At 43.3% G+C, this 17264-nt stretch overlaps 1 protein-coding gene and 1 pseudogene across 12 annotated transcripts in view; both read left to right on the top strand.

Moving 5' to 3' along the window:
* ARHGAP22 (Rho GTPase activating protein 22) overlaps positions 1 to 17264 on the top strand; it is a 208971-nt gene that overhangs the window by 14405 nt on the left and 177302 nt on the right. The window lies entirely within an intron of this gene.
* On the top strand, positions 9795 to 11864 carry LOC307175181 (atlastin-2-like; annotated as a pseudogene). Its single transcript has one exon. The product of its transcript is annotated as an atlastin-2-like (transcript).

The raw sequence follows: 17264 nt of genomic DNA on the forward strand, positions 1-17264 counted from the left end.
CAGGAAGTCAGAGGCCAACTCTACAGGTCTTGGCCTCTCACTGGGGGGCGCTGTGCTAAAACTCTTACCCAGCCATGGGCACCACCTTTAGCTCCACCTCTTGTGAGCTTTTCCTGTGCCACTGTCTTGCCTGGTCTGACCAGGTGCAGTCTCTTTGCTCCCAGCTTCCCAAACTTCTGCTCACTGAGCTGCCTGGTTCTCTGCCAAGGTGGTGACTTCTCCCTGTTAGCTGACCCTCCATGAATAGCCACTGGATGTCAGATTCACAGTGGGAAGCAAGATGGCGGCTCCTGCCCATACCAGGCCAGAGAGTCCACAGAGAAGAAGGTAGCTCTGAAGCCATTCCTACAGGTCCCCAGTTCCCTGGCCCACAAGCTGACCTTCAGGACCAAGGCCAGGGGGCAGCTTGGAATGGGCATCCTCCATCACACCCCTTCTCCAGGCCTTCCCAATTCTGTGGCTTTGCTTACTTTTCCTTCTTCCAGAGCATACCCTCACCCCTCCCTGCTGTGATACAGGGATGTGAGGAGACCACGAGATCCCAGGTAGGGAGGCAAGAGTATGTCCTGGGAGAACAGGAGATTCAGAGAGAGGAGAACTGAAGATATAGGAAGGGGAGTGGTGGGTGATACAAGAGGAAGGTAGGTTGATGTCACTTTGAGAAACTTGGACTCTTTCTTATGGGCAATAGGGAGCTATTGAAAGTTGTAAGAATAGGACTGATCAGAACTGTTTATAGGAAGGATGTCATGGCAGCTGGGTATGAAGTCAGCTCTCACCTGGATTCTTACAAAGGCGCCCTCACTGGTCTTCCTGATTCTACCCATGGCCTTTTAATCTATTCTCAATATTGCAACTGGAACAGGCTCTTCTTAAACCTAAATCAGATTAGATCTGTCATTCACTCAACACACCCCAGTGGATCCCCATGTCACTCTTCCACCCGGCCCAACATTACCCATCACATCATCTCCTATGTACCCCGCTTGCTTGGCACCAGCAACACCAGCCTCCTTGCTCTTCCTCAGACATGCCAGGTCTTTGCACGTGCTCTCCCCTCTCTCCAGAGCACCCTAACCCTCAGATATCCATATGACTCACAAACTCACCTCTTTCAGATTTTTGCCCAAATGTCACCTTCTCTTGAGGCTTTCACTGACTGCCTGTCTGTGGCACAATGGGATAAGTTACACAGTAACTGGGTCACGGGTCACCTGCCCATCATAGTGACTCAAAGACCCAGGCGAATGGAACAACCATTATTTCAAGTGCTGCTGGTGGCGAGGCCAGATAGCAAAGGGAGAGTTTGAGCTCCAGAAGGGTCTCGTGTCAGCAGTGAAACCCTCAGCCTGGACATTGCCCCAACTACCCACGAGGGGCCCAGGAAGTACAGTCCGACCACATGCCTGGAAGGGAGGGTTAGGGTTAGGGTTGGCAAACCACACCAATGACTGCACAAGTTGAATCCCGCCCTGACATTCCTGTCCTTCTCTGCTTTATTTTTCTTCATAGCATTTGTTATTATCTCATATATTTCTATATTTTAACAGTTTATGGAGATGTAGGTTACACAGGATAAAATTCACCCATTCTAAGTGTATAATTAAATAATTTTTGGTAAATTTATAGAGTTATCCAACCATCACCATTATCCAGTTTTTAGACATTTCTATCACCCCGAAAAATTCCCTCCTGACTATCTGCAATTAATCCCCTCTCCTGCCCCCAAGCCTGAGAAACCACTGATGTGCCTTCTGTCTCTATAAATTTGCCTTTTCTGGACATTTTATATAAGTAGAACCATATACTATGTTGTCTTTTGCATCAGGCTTCTTTCATTTAGCATAAAGTTTCCGAGGTTCATTCATGTTCTTGTGTGTATCAGTAGTTGTTCCTTTTTAGCTGAATAATATATGGATGTGCATTTTGCTTATACACTCACCAGTTGATTTATTATTTTAGGGCATATTCTGAAGAATGTTCCATATGTACATGAAAATAATGTATGTTCTGCTGTCATTGTAAGGAGTGTCCTATATATATCACTTAGGTCAAATTGGTTAATAGTGTTGTCTAAGCCTTCTATATTGTTACTGATATTCTGTCTAGTTGTTCTGTCATTTATTGAGATTGGTGTAGGGAAATCTCCAACTCTTATTATTCAACAGTCTACTGTCACTTTTTACTTCACGTATTTTGAGGCTCTTTTGTTAAGTCTGTGTATGTTTATAATTGTTATAGCATCCTGATGTATTCACCCTTTTATCGTTGTAAAACGTTCCTCTTTGTTGTAATGTTTCTTTTCTTAAAGTCTATTTTATCTTATATTAATATAGCCAGTTCCAGCTGTCTTATGGTTCCTGTTGCATGGCATACCTTTTTCCATCCTTTTCCTTTCAGCCAGTTTGTATCACTGACTCTACAGTGTGTCTCTTATAGATAGCATATAATTAGATCTTGCTAGTTCATGAAGACAGTCTTTGCCCTTTGAATGGGGATATTTAGACCACTCACATTTAATGAAATTATTGATATGATTGGGTTTACATTTTCCATTTTGTAACTTGTTTTCTATATGTCTCCTTTATTTTTATTCCTCTGTTCCTCCTTTACCATCTTCTTTGTATTAGATGTTTTCTAGTATACCACTTTAATTTTTAATTTTTTTTTTTTACTATATTTTTGTGTCATTTTCTTAGTGCTTGCTCTAGGGATTACAATATGCATTGTATCTTAATCTACTTCAGATTAATATTTAATTCCAGTGAAACATAAAAACTTTGCTCCAAGGTAGTTCCATTTCCTCTCTTCTCCTTCCTTTTATTATTGTCATATATGTATTACATCTATGTCTTATAAACCCCAAAGGACACTATTATAATTATTGCTTTACACACAGTTAAGTCTTTAAAAGATGTTGAGAGAAGAAATGAGAAAATCTATATTTATAGAGTCTTTCATATTAACCCATGTACTTATGATTTCCTGTGTGCTTCATCTCTTCCTGTGGATGCTGGTCGCCACCTGGTGTCATTTCCTTTCAGCCTGACGAACTTCCTTTAGTGTTTCTTATGAGGCAGGTCTGCCAGCAAGGAATTCTGTTAGTTGTTGTTTATCTGGGAATGTGTTAATTTTGCCTTCATTTTCGTAGGACAGCTATTTGGATACAAAATTCCTGGTTAATGGTTTTTATTTTTCTTTCAGCCCTTTGAATATGGCCTTCCACTTCTAGCCTCCATTGTTTCAGATGAGAAGTCAGCTGTTAATCGTGTTGATGTCCCCCTCCATGTGATGAGGGGGACAAGTTTTTCTCTTGCCACTGTCAGGATTTTCTCTTTATCTTTCAAGACTTGGACTCTAAAGTGTTGAACTATAAATCTCTTTGTATTTTAAAACTGCTTGGGATTTTTTAAGTTGGTTACATGTGAAACATGATATTTTTCATCAAATTTGGGAAGTTTTCAGCCACTATTTTTTTGAAATAATTTTTCTGTTACTCTCTTTTGTCTCCTTCTAGGACTTGCATTACACATATATTGGCATACTTATTGTTGCTTCAAAGATCTCTGAGAGTCTGTTCTTTTTCCTTCAATTGTTTTGTTCCGTGTTTCTCTATATTCTTCACATTGGGTTATTTCTATAGCTCTGTTCTAAAGTTCATGTATTCTTTCTTCTGCCATCTCAAATCTTCTGCTGAGCCCCTTTAGTGAATTTTTCATTTCAATTATTGGACTTTCAACTCAAGAATTTCCATTTGTTTTTTTATATTTTCTATCTCATTGAGATTCCCTATGTGTTGATTCATTATTATCATGCATCCCTTTAATTCTTTAAACATGTTCCCTTTAGTTCTTTAAATGTATTTACATAGGGTTTTTTAAAAGTATTTGTCTGCTAAATACAAAAATCTGGGAATATTCAGAGAGTTTCTATTGGCCTTTTTCCTAAGTATGGGTCACACTTTCCTTTTCCTTTGTACACTTATAATTTTTTAATTAAAAACTGGGTATTTTAGATAATGTATTGTAGGAACTCTGAATTCTAATTTACTCACCTAAACAATGTTGTTGTTGAATTGTTTGGTAACTTGCCTGGGATAAATCTGTTAAATCTGTCTCCTCTACAATATGCAGTCACTAATATCTCTGGTTATATTTGTTGTTTATTCTTCCTTTTATTTTTAAACTGGCTTCCTAGGGGTCACCTCTGTTTCTGTGTAATTCAGTGATCAGCCAATGATTGGACAGATGTTGCATTCAAACCTTGAACTAGTAGAACTTACATTCTCTGCCAGTAGATCTGCGTGAGGTAGGGAAACGCAGTCAAAGTTCAGATTGTTTTCAAGTTCTTCAGGTTTGCCCTGGCTTTTACTTTCTGCTGGACTCTTCACATTACCTCTGCATTTGCCACAGTCTTAGGGTTGGCAGGAGTGTATGGGTACCCTGAGCCCTCTCTGGTCTCCACTGCACGTGCATGCACCCTAAGCCAGGCACATGTTTGCCCCAACAATGACTAAAAACTCAGACACAGCATTAGTTCTCCCCATTCACTTGCTGCCAAGATTGTCTATTCCACTGACAATGCCTCTGGGTGTAGGCACCACCCACTGCTCAAAATTGAATAAGCCACTTTTGACTTCGTCAGCAAAGTTGCTGGTCCCCATGATGTGCCCCACCCTGGCAGAACCTCTGTGAGGACTGAGCTGGGGAAAGTGGGATAGAAGCACCCCTTGGCAAGAACACCACAGACTCTCACTGTTCTTACCTAAAGTATAGCAGTTTTTCAAGCATAAGTGATTGTTGCGTGCCTTTGGTCAATTTCAGAGTATGGAAATGGTTGTTTTTGTCAGTTTTGTCCAGATTTATAGTTGCATTTGGCGAAGAGGTTTTGCTGACCTCATCACTCAGACATAGCTAGAAGTCCTGCCTCCTACTTACCTATTTCATCTACTATCTGTCTCCCCTCTCCTACTAAGACACAGGCTCTATTCTGCAGGCTTTATTGCCACTACCCTTTTGGTCACTATTCAAGCACCACTTAGAATAAGGAGGGAAGGGTGAAAGTTAAGGTTAGAGCTGTTTTCACAGTGCCTAGAATGATGTCTGACATGCAGTATATGCTTAATGACTGTTGAATAACTGAATGAAGACGAATGGAGGTCAGGTAGCCTCCTTGAGGATCTGAGTCAGTAAGAATATAAAGGGGACAGTGGGTTCAAGAGATGGTGGAGAAAAAAGATGGACAATGCTTGGCAGTGCCGGACAGGGAAGGCACTGAGGATGTCCACGCAGTTGGTTTTGGTGTTGCAAAGTATTTCTGCAGAATTCCAGACCTTTGTCACAGAGCTAAAGACACATGTACATGGCCCAGGAGTCAGAGAAGCTGAAGAGGCTCTGTGGGAAGGAGGGACAATGGCAGGTCTAGCTGCTGCTTCATGCCAATGAGATGAATCAGCTTATCAGCAATAATGCCCACGTGCTGCAAAATGGCTGCTGCTTCCCTTCAGTCTCTCAAATCTCCCAAGAATCTCCCTGTAGCCTGTGGGAAACATACAAGAAAGGGAAGCCTGGGACGTGTCCTTCAGCCTCGCCAAGTTGTATTAGAAAGCCATCACGGGTTCTTATTCTCTGGTTTTGAATATGGGAAGCTCACGGAAGATGTGAGGCCATTCTAAGATTCCAGCAGGATGGCTCTGGGAGGGGAAGCCGGTGGGCAGGGGGAAGAGGCCAGCAGGGGGACATTTCAACAGTTCAGGGAAGGGCTGATGAGAAGTTGGACCAGTATAGTGGTGGTAGAGACAGAACAGTCTGAGAATATGGAATGCACAGAGCTGGGTGTCTGTCTCATGTGGAAAGGTGGGAGGGAGGAGGTGCCGTTGTTGGGAGGTGGCACAGAAGGAGGGACAGGTGTGGGGAGGACTGCTTGGTGCCATTCCTGACTGACCCTCAGCATTCTCTGTTCTCTAACTATCACATCTCAGCAACTCCAACACCATTCGTCCATCCATCCATCCATCCATCCAACCATCCATCATGCATTCCCTGTGGGGTGCTCTGGGCAGCAGCTCTGTGAGTGAAGAGAGACACCCACTGCCCAGCCTCACACAAGCAATGATCCGTGGCATCTGCCCCTGCCCAGCACCCGACACCATAGATACTGCATTGGGGCCTGTCTGTATCTGCAGGGGACTCAGCAGTATTCAACCAGAGATCTGGTTGGCTTCTGGGGGGATCAGCTTCTCAGGGACTGATCTGGTAGGGATGGTGGCCAAGTGTATATAGAGGGCATCTTCTCTGACTGTCCCACCCACTCGCTCTGGCCCTTCACACTGGAAGAACTCTCAGAATTAAGCTAAAGCTCCAGCCAGCCTGAGGAAGCCCCTCAGACCCCAGCCCACCCACACTGCATCCTGCACGTTGCCTTTTGCCTTCAGGTCTCTGCTCTGTGAGCAGCTCTGTCCCCGCACCCCTTATCCTACCCCTCCTGACTTGCCTCCCGGCATTCTGGACTTTGTGTGCCAGCCAAAGTTACCTTGAGTGAAGACTCCCTGCTTGCCTCCCACTGTCCCCCCAGGCATACCTTAGCCGTAGGTCTACAAATGTTTGTCGAGCCTGTACTGTTGGCCAACAGTCATTGTTCTAGATGCTTGAACACATATGCAGAGATGCAGCCCTCCTCTCAAGGAGCTCTTGGTCTGCAGAAGCACAGGGCTCTGGTGGAGGGTGTGCAAGAAGAGCGGGAACCAGGAGGAGGGTCTCAATGCTGCTCCTGGGTCAGTGCAGGGTCCCAGAGCAGGGAACAGCCAAGTCGGCCTTTGGAGCAGGGGCAAGAAGCAGCCAGGTAGGTAGCCCGCAGCAGGCGTTCCTGGAAGAGGGCCAGGGCTGTGTCAGGAAATCTGAGGCCTCCATCCTGCTCCTTCCCGGGCTCCTGCATAAGCCCCAAGCCCAGCCTGTGACACCCAGACACACAGACAGCACTGACGCCAGCTGGGCTGGAAAGGCCTGCCACCCCTGTGTCTCCTCCGCTCAGTGCCCTCTCTGCCAGCTGTCTTTATAGAAGCCCACTGATAAACACTGATGCTGTTTGGGGAAGGAGGGGGAGGGGCGGGGCTGTGTCAACCCCTTAGCACCCATTCCTCCTCAAGGATGTTCACCTGCACCTGGCAGCACAAGGGACCCTAGGGAATGACATGGAGGTGGGGTTTTCTTCTTCTTTTTAAATGAAAGAACAGTGAAGGAAGGACCTATGCTACCACGAACTAAAAATAATAACAAATATTAGCTTTGAGATCACCTTGCACAGTTTACAACTCACTTCACCATGGTGATCTCATTTAACTCCTGTAACCAGCCTGTGAGATAGTCATGTCCCCATTTTACAAATGAGGAAAGTGAAATCTTTCCATACTGCTCCCTAGCTGGAAAGTGGTAAAGCTATGCCCAAATCTGCCTTCCCCAAAAGCAGAGCCCAAGGGCTTGGGTGCGGGTGGTTTATTTGGGAGATGATGCCAGGAAGCAGGAATGAGGGGCTGGGGAGAGTGAGACATGGAAGGCAGGCCTGCGTAAAGGGCATTATAAACATCACGCTGTCAGCAACAGACTGACTTCGCAGAACCCTGAGAAGAGTATGGAGTGCCTCTCAGATGGTCCAGGAAGGACAGAGGCAGGAGAATTACCCTGCTCCCTTTCTCCCTCACCTGAAATCTGCCCCTAGAGATGTGGATGCCCAGCACTTCTGGGCTTCGTTCATTTGCACAGGGTCTGTAGGTTCCCTTTGGCTTCAGAGAAGCCCCCGGCAGCTGAGAGCCTGGAGTGGGAACCACCAGTGGACAAGAGCTCTGTATCACACCTGTGACTGAAATCAGAACTGGTCACAGAGATGGGACTTGTGGCGCCCAGAGCTGTGTTACAAGCTGCAGCCTATGCCCCTAATGTGTCCCTCTCTCCAAGCTGGGGGCAATATGTGAGCTGGACAGGCTTGGGGAGACATGGAGTTGGGGTCCTGGGAACCCCAGTGCAGAGGTGCAGAGATGGGGCCAGCGAGCAGTGAGAGACAGAGCAATCGGAAACAAGATGAAGAGTCCCACTTCATGGTGGTTCCAGAAGGGTCCCTGTCTCCAAGGGTCCCCATGGGAGCTGGAATTCTCTTACTTACAGTGAGGAGGAAGGGCAGGCACATTAGTCTGCTCAGGCTACCATAACCAAGTGTCACAGGCTGGGTGGCTTAAACAACAATTGATTTTCTCATAATTCTGGAAGGTTAAGTTCTAAGATCAAGGTGTCAGCAGGTTTGGTTTCTTCTGAGGCCTCTCTCCTTGGCTTGTAGATGACCATCTTCTCCCTGTGTTTTCACACGGTCTTTTCTCTGTGCATGTCTGTGTCCTAATCTCTTCTTCTAAAGACACCAGTGATATTGCATTAGGACGCATGTTAATGACTTAGTATAACTTAATCACCCCTTTAAAGACCTCATGTCCAAATACAGTCACATCCTGAGGTACTGAGGGTTAGGACTTCAACATATGAATGCAGAGTGGGCACAGTTCAGCCCATGACAACAGGGAAAAGCCCTCTTGCTTTCCTGGATCCTGAGCTGTTGGCCCTGAGGAATAGTAAGGCATCTGTGCCCCAGGAACAAGGAGGCTGGGGAGAGGCTGGGCAGAGCCCTCAGCCAGTGTCTAGACAGAAACTCTGCCAGACACACTGCCCTCTGGAAGCCAGCGGAAGCCCACACTTACCCACCCTCAGCAACTGAACCAAATAGGGGCTGAGTCAGGGGCTTTCCTTAGGGAACCAGTTTCTTACGCTGATTTCTGTTCCTGCACATCTGGGAGAAATGACTCGACCCTGAGAGTGGTTGCGAAATGGCAAACCACAGTGAGGGCTCACAATTCTTCTGCACTCCCCTGTGGTCTCATTTACTGCTGCCCCAGCTCTGTGGGGGCAGAACAGCCCTCCCTGTTGGCCAGATAAGGAAGTTGAGATTCAGGAAATTCATTGACTCCCAAGGGCACATTGCTACTGAGCGGCAGAAGCAGGACTCGACCCAGATCTGAGCTGACCCATCTCTACTGCTCATTTGCAGCCACACCTCCGCCTTCAGGGACATTGGCTGCACCCGTTGGCCAGAGCCATCAAGTCCCCCACCACAACTGGAATGTGTATCCATCCGGCTTTCCGCAGTATGACTGAGTTAGTGGTACAAACGGGCTTCGCTCAGCATGTTTGACGGCTGGTATGTAAGACTGCCAGCCAGTTACCATAGCAACAGTGGTGGGAAAAAGCAGCATCCTGGTGGCCTGGGTGGGAAGAGAGGATTAACATGGGGACAAAGATGCTCATAGCATGGACTTTCAGATACCCGCCCCAAATGCCATCTAGGACTCAGTGCATCCTGAAGACCAGCTCAGCCCAGTGTTCAGTTGAGAAACTGTTTTCACTCTTTTTTATGGCTGAGTAATATTCCATTGTGTGTACGTGTGTGTGTGTGTGTGTGTGCGCGCGCGCGCATGTGTGTATATATGTATATACCACGTCTTTTTTATCCATTCATCTGTCGATGGACATTTAGCCATGCCTGGCTATTGTAAATAGTACACCAGAAACTAACACAACATTGTAAATCAACTATACTTAAATTAAAAAAAATAAAATAGCATTCTAGGGGGAGTTAATTTTAAATCTGTCCAAGACGGCTGAGGGGGACGAGGCAGCGCGGAGGCGGCAGCCACACGAGGGGCTGCAGTGACGGAGGCGAACCAGTGACCCAAACACCGGAGTTAACCACGTCTTGTCCAGGACCCTCCTAGGTGAGAATTATGAAGATGATGACCTGGTAGACTCTGATGAGGTTATGAAGAAACCATGTCCAGTATAGATTGTTCTTGCACATGAAGATGACCATAACTTTGAGCTTGATGAAGAAGCTTTGGAGCAGATATTGCTACAGGAGCACATACGAGACCTTAACATAGCAGTGGTATCCATGGCAGGAGCTTTTCCTAAAGGGAAATCATTTCTACTGGACTTCATGCTTAGATATATGTATAACAAGGATTCTCAAAGTTGGATTGGTGGAAACAATGAACCATTGACTGGATTTACATGGCGGGTTGGTTGCAAAAGAGAAACAACAGGCATACACGTCTGGAATGAAGTGTTTGTGATCGAGAGACCTAATGGAACAAAAGTGGCTGTGCTGCTGAGGGATACCCAGGGTGCCTTCGATAGCCAGTCAACTATCAAAGATAGTGCAACAGTGTTTGCTCTGAGCACTGTGACTGGCTCTGTCCAGGTATATAATTTGTCTCAAAATATTCAAGAAGATGATCTTCAATACTTGCAATTATTTACAGAATATGGCAGAATTGCAATGGAAGAAATCGACCAGAAACCATTTCAGACATTAATGTTTTTGATTTGAGACTGGAGTTATCCTTATGAACATTCATATGGTTTGGAAGGTGGAAAACAATTCCTTGAAAAGAGATTGCAGGTAAAACAAAGTCAACATGAAGAGCTACAGAATGTAAGGAAGCACATTCACAACTGTTTCTCAAATCTTGGTTGCTTCCTTTTGCCAAATCCTGGTCTTAAAGTTGCAACTAATCCTAGTTTTGATGGGAGATTGAAAGATATTGATGAAGAGTTTAAACGAGAGCTTCGAAATCTGATTCCATTGCTACTTGCCCCAGAAAATTTGTTAGAAAAAGAGATAAGTGGATCTAAAGTCATTTGTAAAGATCTTGTACAATACTTCAAGGCTTACATTAAAATTTATCAAGGAGAGGAACTTCCACATCCAAAGTCCATGCTTCAGGCAACAGCTGAAGCTAATAATCTTGCTGCAGTAGCAGGAGCAAGAGAGATCTATTGCAAAAGTATGGAGCAAGTAGGCGGTGGGGACAACCCTTACACTGCACTCTGGAGCAAAAACACCTGGATCTCAAGGAAGTGGCAATTAAACAGTCTTGTTCAGTAAAAAAAAAAATGGGTAGAGATGAATTCTGCCGTCGTTATCAGGACCAGTTTGAGGCTGAAATAGAAGAAACCTATGCAAATTTTATAAAGCACAATGATGGCAAAAATATCTTCTATGTTGCTCATACCCCTGCCACACTGTTTGCAGTCATGTTTGCTATGTATATAATCTCAGGACTGACTGGCTTCATTGGCCTAAACTCTATAGCCGTCTTGTGTAACCTTGTCATGGGGTTAGCACTGACGTCTCTTTGTACTTGGGCATATGTTAAATACTCTGGGGAGTTCAGAGAAATTGGGATAATGATTGATCAGATTGCTGAAACGCTATGGGAATAGGTATTGAAGACCCTTGGTTGATAATTTCATGGAGGAAAACATAAGGCAGTCTGTAACAAACTCTATCAAAGCAGACCTGACTGACCAGGTGTCTCATCATGCCAGATTAAAGACAGACTGACAGTTCATCTCTTCATGGACTCCACTCTTTCTTTTTCTCATTCTTGCTGTACAGTGAGAACTCAAATAAAAATAAACCAAAGTTTACAATCAACTGTAGAAGTAGTTTAGTATAACTGGCTTCACAGATGGCCGCCACAGAGTGTGAAATTGTTTGTTGGTTTTAAGCATTCTGTTCATGGCTCCTAAGACATGAAGACTGGCTGAGGAGCATTAGTTTTCATGCACACTTGTGCCATGTTTAATTCTTTTGTTTCCCTTTTTACTTAATCTAATGTTAGTGAAATTTGTCTTATGTAAAGGCTATTTCAGGGAAATATTTTAAGAAATCTATTTAGAGTCTCTTTAACACAGTGTCCCATTGAAATTTTAATTTTTAGAGAAGTTATGAATCACTGTATCAAGAATCAGATTGGAATGACAAAGAAGCCTTTATTGAGCCACGACATTAAAAGTATATATTGCTTTACTGCCTTCAATACCAGTATTACATAAATGCATGTATCAGAAACTTCATAGAAATTATATGACAACTCTTGTAGCTAAGAAAGTGATTCTGAGGTGTACATTTGTCTTGCCTTTTTAAATTTATAAACCTGCCCTAAAAGGAGAAACATATCTGGGAAACTGAGCTGTCTTTATGCAGTTTAGCCTTCATGTACATAAAATATGCCATTAATTTTATTGGGGGGAAATTCCATCCAAAAATGTTGCCTACAGCTATGAGTTAAGAGTATCTATACAGGGCTTCCCTGGTGGCGCAGTGGTTGAGAGTCCGCCTGCCGATGCAGCAGACACAGGTTCGTGCCCCGGTCCGGGAAGATCCCACATGCCGCGGAGCGGCTGGGCCCGTGAGCTATGGCAGCTGAGCCTGCGTGTCTGGAGCCTGTGCTCCGCAACGGGAGAGGCCACAACAGTGAGAGGCCCGTGTACGGCAAAAAAAAAAAAAAAAAAAAAGAGTATCTATACAGTGTGTAGCTTTTATTTTCTAAAATCACAGATAGGGCAAGTATATGAATTATAAATATATAAATAGGATTTTGTATTAAAAGTTTTGTAGTTTATGACAAAATCTGGTTCTGTGGTAGGCTAATGAGTACAGTCCCTGTGAAGGAATGTTTGTAGCTCATGTCAGTGTGTGAGTGCATAGACAATTTGAAGTTTTTGTTATATTTGTGATATTTATCTTCTTGAGCACTGCAGTCTCACCATGCCCCCGACCAAGGGAATTCAGTGGGAATGTTTATTGTGACTTTGTCCTCTGTTGCATTTTAAATTTTTTTCCTGTAATTTATTTTCAGTACATAATTAAAAATTTGTATATATAAAATGGAACTTGTGATTTTTTTAAGGAATTCTTCAAATATGTATTCCATTACGTAAACCTATTTGTTTATACTGAAAAGAGCATGAGTGGGAAACACCCAAGTGAGAGCTGTAAGGTATTGTACCTCATACCTTGAAGCTAAGCTTGTAAAGAGTTATTTTTCAGTGTCTGTCTCTGTTAGGGAAAACTTGTTGTGATTAGCCTAGGGGGTGTATTAATTTTGTTTTTCTCTCTCTTTTTTGTGGTATATGTAAGGCTAACATTTTGCAATACTTTTGTAGCCTTCTCTACGAACACCTATTAAAGCGTCTAGTTTCTTTGTTTGGTTGTTTTTGCGGTACGCGGGCCTCTCACTGTTGTGGCCTCTCCTGTTGTGGAGCACAGGCTCCGGACGCGCAGGCTCAGCGGCCATGGCTCACGGGCCCAGCCGCTCCGCGGCATGTGGGATCTTCCCGGACCGGAGCACGAACCCGTGTCCCCTGCATCGGCAGGCGGACTCTCAACCACTGCGCCACCAGGGAAGCCCCCTAGTTTGGTTATTAAGTGAAGAGAACTCAGGTGTTGAGTTGCATGGCCGAAAGCTCTAACTTTACTTTGGTTGTTGTATCCGCCTCCTGCTTCAAATCCTGTTTTTATATGGATTGTATTTGTTTCCATCTGTATTAAACTGCTACCAACTCATCTGTTCTTAGACAGAAAAAAAAAAAAGCATTCTATTCCCCCCCAACCCCAAAAACAAACTGTATTTTCTCCTCTCCCCAGACCTCTGCTTCCTCCTCTTCTTAGCCCTATGTCATGATCCAGTCCTTCTTAACTTCCCAGTGAACAGGGAAAGTCAACCCTCCCACCTTGACACTGGCATCATTTTGCCAGTTCTGAAAAGAATAGTCTTTAAAGAAAGCCAGGCCTAGGTGTAAATCTTAGTTCCACCAATTACTCTCTGGTCTTATTCCAGTGATATAACCTCTCCACTTGGGTTCCTCACTATAAAAGGGAGATCATGATAGACCATATCTCACAGAACTTTTATAAGGATTGCCTAGCTAGTAAAAAACAGAGAGTTCAAGAAAGGGCACAGGGTAATTCCTGAATGAATAGAAATTCCCTTTCAGGTAAACCATTGGATCCTACTTTAATCTCAGGTTGTGAACTGTTGCCTTTGGGAATTTTTTTAGAAGAAAGTAGAATAATGGGTTTTTACTTGATTCAGACTCTGTGTGCAGACACAGGGACCCTATATTTGGAGCCACGCCCCCAGCCTTACTTCTCCAGTGTTCAAGGAATGCAAATCCAAGGCCAGTCAGCTGAGTGTCCCAGAGGAAGGCAGATCATCATAGAGCTGAGAGCTAGCTGGGGCTATTAAAGGTGGACTCAATGCTTCCCTAATGAGAAGTTGATAATTAGTCACTCAGTATACATTGTTGTGCCAGTAACTGTTCTAGTTACTGGGAATACAGTAGGTAACAAAGCAGATAAAAATCCCTGCTTCCTGGAGCTTACATTCATTACTTGTATTAATCTAATGGAGAGATCTAAAGGAAGTTGTTCTCTGAAGTCTTCCATGTGGGTCACAGGCCTCTGGAATCTTCTAGGAATGGGGAGCTGGGAGGTGCAGTAGAAGTTGTCTGAAAAAGAATAGTCATTATGCAACAGCTATTAAAATTTAAAGACCCAGGCTTCTGGTTTTATCTTTGGTGTGTAAAAAGCTTAGAAATTATCACTCCCACCCTTACTATAAGGAAAAAACTAAATGAACTTAAAATCAATGACTTCTTCGACCCATCAGAGAATTGAGGTCACAGAGCAAACCACTACCCCAAATCTAGAGACACAGGGAAATTCAGAAGATAACAGCCAAGATATGGCAGAGATTTTGGAATTATCAGATAGATAATTTAAAATAACTATGATTAGTATGTTAAGGACACTAATAGAAAAAGTAGACAACATGCAAGAACAGATGGCTGACAAAGGATTAATTTACAAAATATGCAAGCAGCTCATACAGCTCCATATCAAAAAAACAAACAACCCAATCAAAAAATGGGCAGAAGACCTAAATAGACATTTCTCCAAAGAAGTCATACAGATGACCAACAAACACATGAAAAGATAATTGGCATCACTAATTATTAGAGACATGCAAATCAAAACTATAATGAGGTATCACCCCACACCGGTCAGAATGGCCATCAAAAAATCTACAAATGGTAAATGCTGGAGAGGGTGTGGAGAAAAGGGAACCCTCATACACTGTTGGTGGGAATGTAAATTGATACAGCCACTATGGAGAACAGTATGGAGGTTCCTTAAAAAACTAAAAATAGAACCACCATATGACCCAGCAATCCCACCACTGGGCATATACCCAGAGAAAACCATAATTCAAAAAAAACACATGCACCCCAATGTTCAGAGCAGCACTATTTACAATAGCCAGGACATGGAAGCAACCTGAATGTCCATCAACAGAGGAATGGATAAAGAAGATGTGGCACATATATACAATGGAATATTACTCAGCCATAAAAAGGAACGAAATTGGGTCATTTGTAAAGACGTGGATGGACCTAGAGACTGTCATACAGAGTGAAGTAAGTCAGAAAGAGAAAAGCAAATATCGTATAATAACGCATATATGTGGAATCTAGAAAAATGGTATAGATGATCTTGTTTGCAAAGCAGAAATATAGACATAGATGTAGAGAAAAAATGTATGGATACCAAGGGGGAAAGGGATGGGGAGGGAGAAATTGGGAGACTGGGATTGACACATATACATTATTGATACTATGTATAAAATAGACAACTGATGGGAACATACTGTATAGCACAGGGAACTCTACCTAATGCACTGTGGTAACCTAAACGGGAGGGAAGTCCAAAAGGGAGGGGATATCTGTATGCATATAGCTGATTCATTTTGTTGTGCAGTGGAGGCTAACACAACGTTGTTAAGCAACCACGCGCCAATAAAAATTAATTTAAAAAAGAAAAGAAAAGAAAAAAAGAACAGACGGTTAATGTAAGCAGAGAGATGGAAACCCTAAGAAAGAATAAAAAAGAAATGCTAGAAATAAAAAGCAGTGCAACAGAAATGAAGAATGCCTTTGATGGGCTCATCAGTAGACTGGACACAGCTAAGGAAATAATCAGTGAGCTTGAAAATATGTCAATAAAAAATTCAAACTGAATACAAAGAAAAAAGAGAACAAAAATGCAGACAGAATATCCAAGAATGGTGAGATAATTTCAAAATGTGTAATAAGCACATAGTTGGAATGCCAGTAGGAGAAGAGAAAAGGGAACAGAAGAAATATTTAAAGTAATAATGGCCAAGAATTTTCCAAAATTAATGACTGTGTAGTAGAGAATTCTTGCCCAAAAAGAGGGCTAGCCTTTTTCCTTGGCTTCTGGGAGGTAACCTTGGTTGTACCTGATAGGAATGTCTTCATTTAGGGCAAGGGTTGGCTATACCAGATCTTAGAGTATTGCTAACCACACCTGATAGTAGAAGCTGCTCATGCTAGAAAGACCAATCATGTGATTTAAGGTGGGAGCTTTGGGTCAAGTGGTATCGGTCAACCCTGAGGCTGAGATCAACCAGGTGGACAATCAATCATGCCTGTGCAATAGAGCCCAAATAAAAACTTCTGAAGCCTGAGGCTCTGGCAAGCTTCTCAGTTGGCATTACTCTGTATTGTCACACATTGATGCTGGCTGGGCAATATGTCCTGACTCCATGAGAGAGAACAATAGAACCTGTGTATTTGGAACCTTCTCAGACTCTGCCATATTCATCATTTCCTTGGTTGATTTTAATTTGTATTCCTTCCCTGTAATAAACCACAGCTATGAGTATAGTAGCTTTCAGTGAGTTCTATGAGTTCTTCTAGCAAATTACTGAACGGAGTGTGGTTTGGGGGAACACCCCCAAACTTGCTGTTGATGTCAGGAGTGAGGTTGGCCTTATGGAGAACTGTGTGCCCTCAAACTTGATAGCTGACTCTAAACTTTGTGTCTTTGCCAACTCCAGGCAGTGACAGTCAACAAACCACAGATCCAGGAATCTCAGAGAACACCAAGTAGGATAAAATTATGTGCATATTAGGCACATCATATGCAAATTGCAGAAAGCAAAAGACGAAGAAAATCTTGAAAGAAGCTGGGAGTAGGGGGAACCACCTTACCTTTGAGTAACAAGGATAAAAATTACATCAGACTTCTCATCAGAAACATACAAGCAAGAAGAGAGTGGAGTGAAATATTTAAAGTGTTGAAAAAAACATCCCAACCAGTATAGGATTCTATATCTATTGAAATTATTCTTCAAAGGTGAAGGCTAAATAAAGACGTTCTCAGACAAACAAAAATTGAGTGTATTCATCACTAGTAGACTTGTTATGCACAAAATGTTAAAAGAAGTTCTTCAAAGAGAAGGAAAATGATATAGGTCAGAAACTGAGGTATACATAAAGAAAGAGTACCCAGAGAAGGAA

Source organism: Stenella coeruleoalba, assembly GCF_951394435.1.
Source record: "Stenella coeruleoalba genome assembly, chromosome: 16".
Taxonomy (NCBI): domain Eukaryota; kingdom Metazoa; phylum Chordata; class Mammalia; order Artiodactyla; family Delphinidae; genus Stenella; species Stenella coeruleoalba.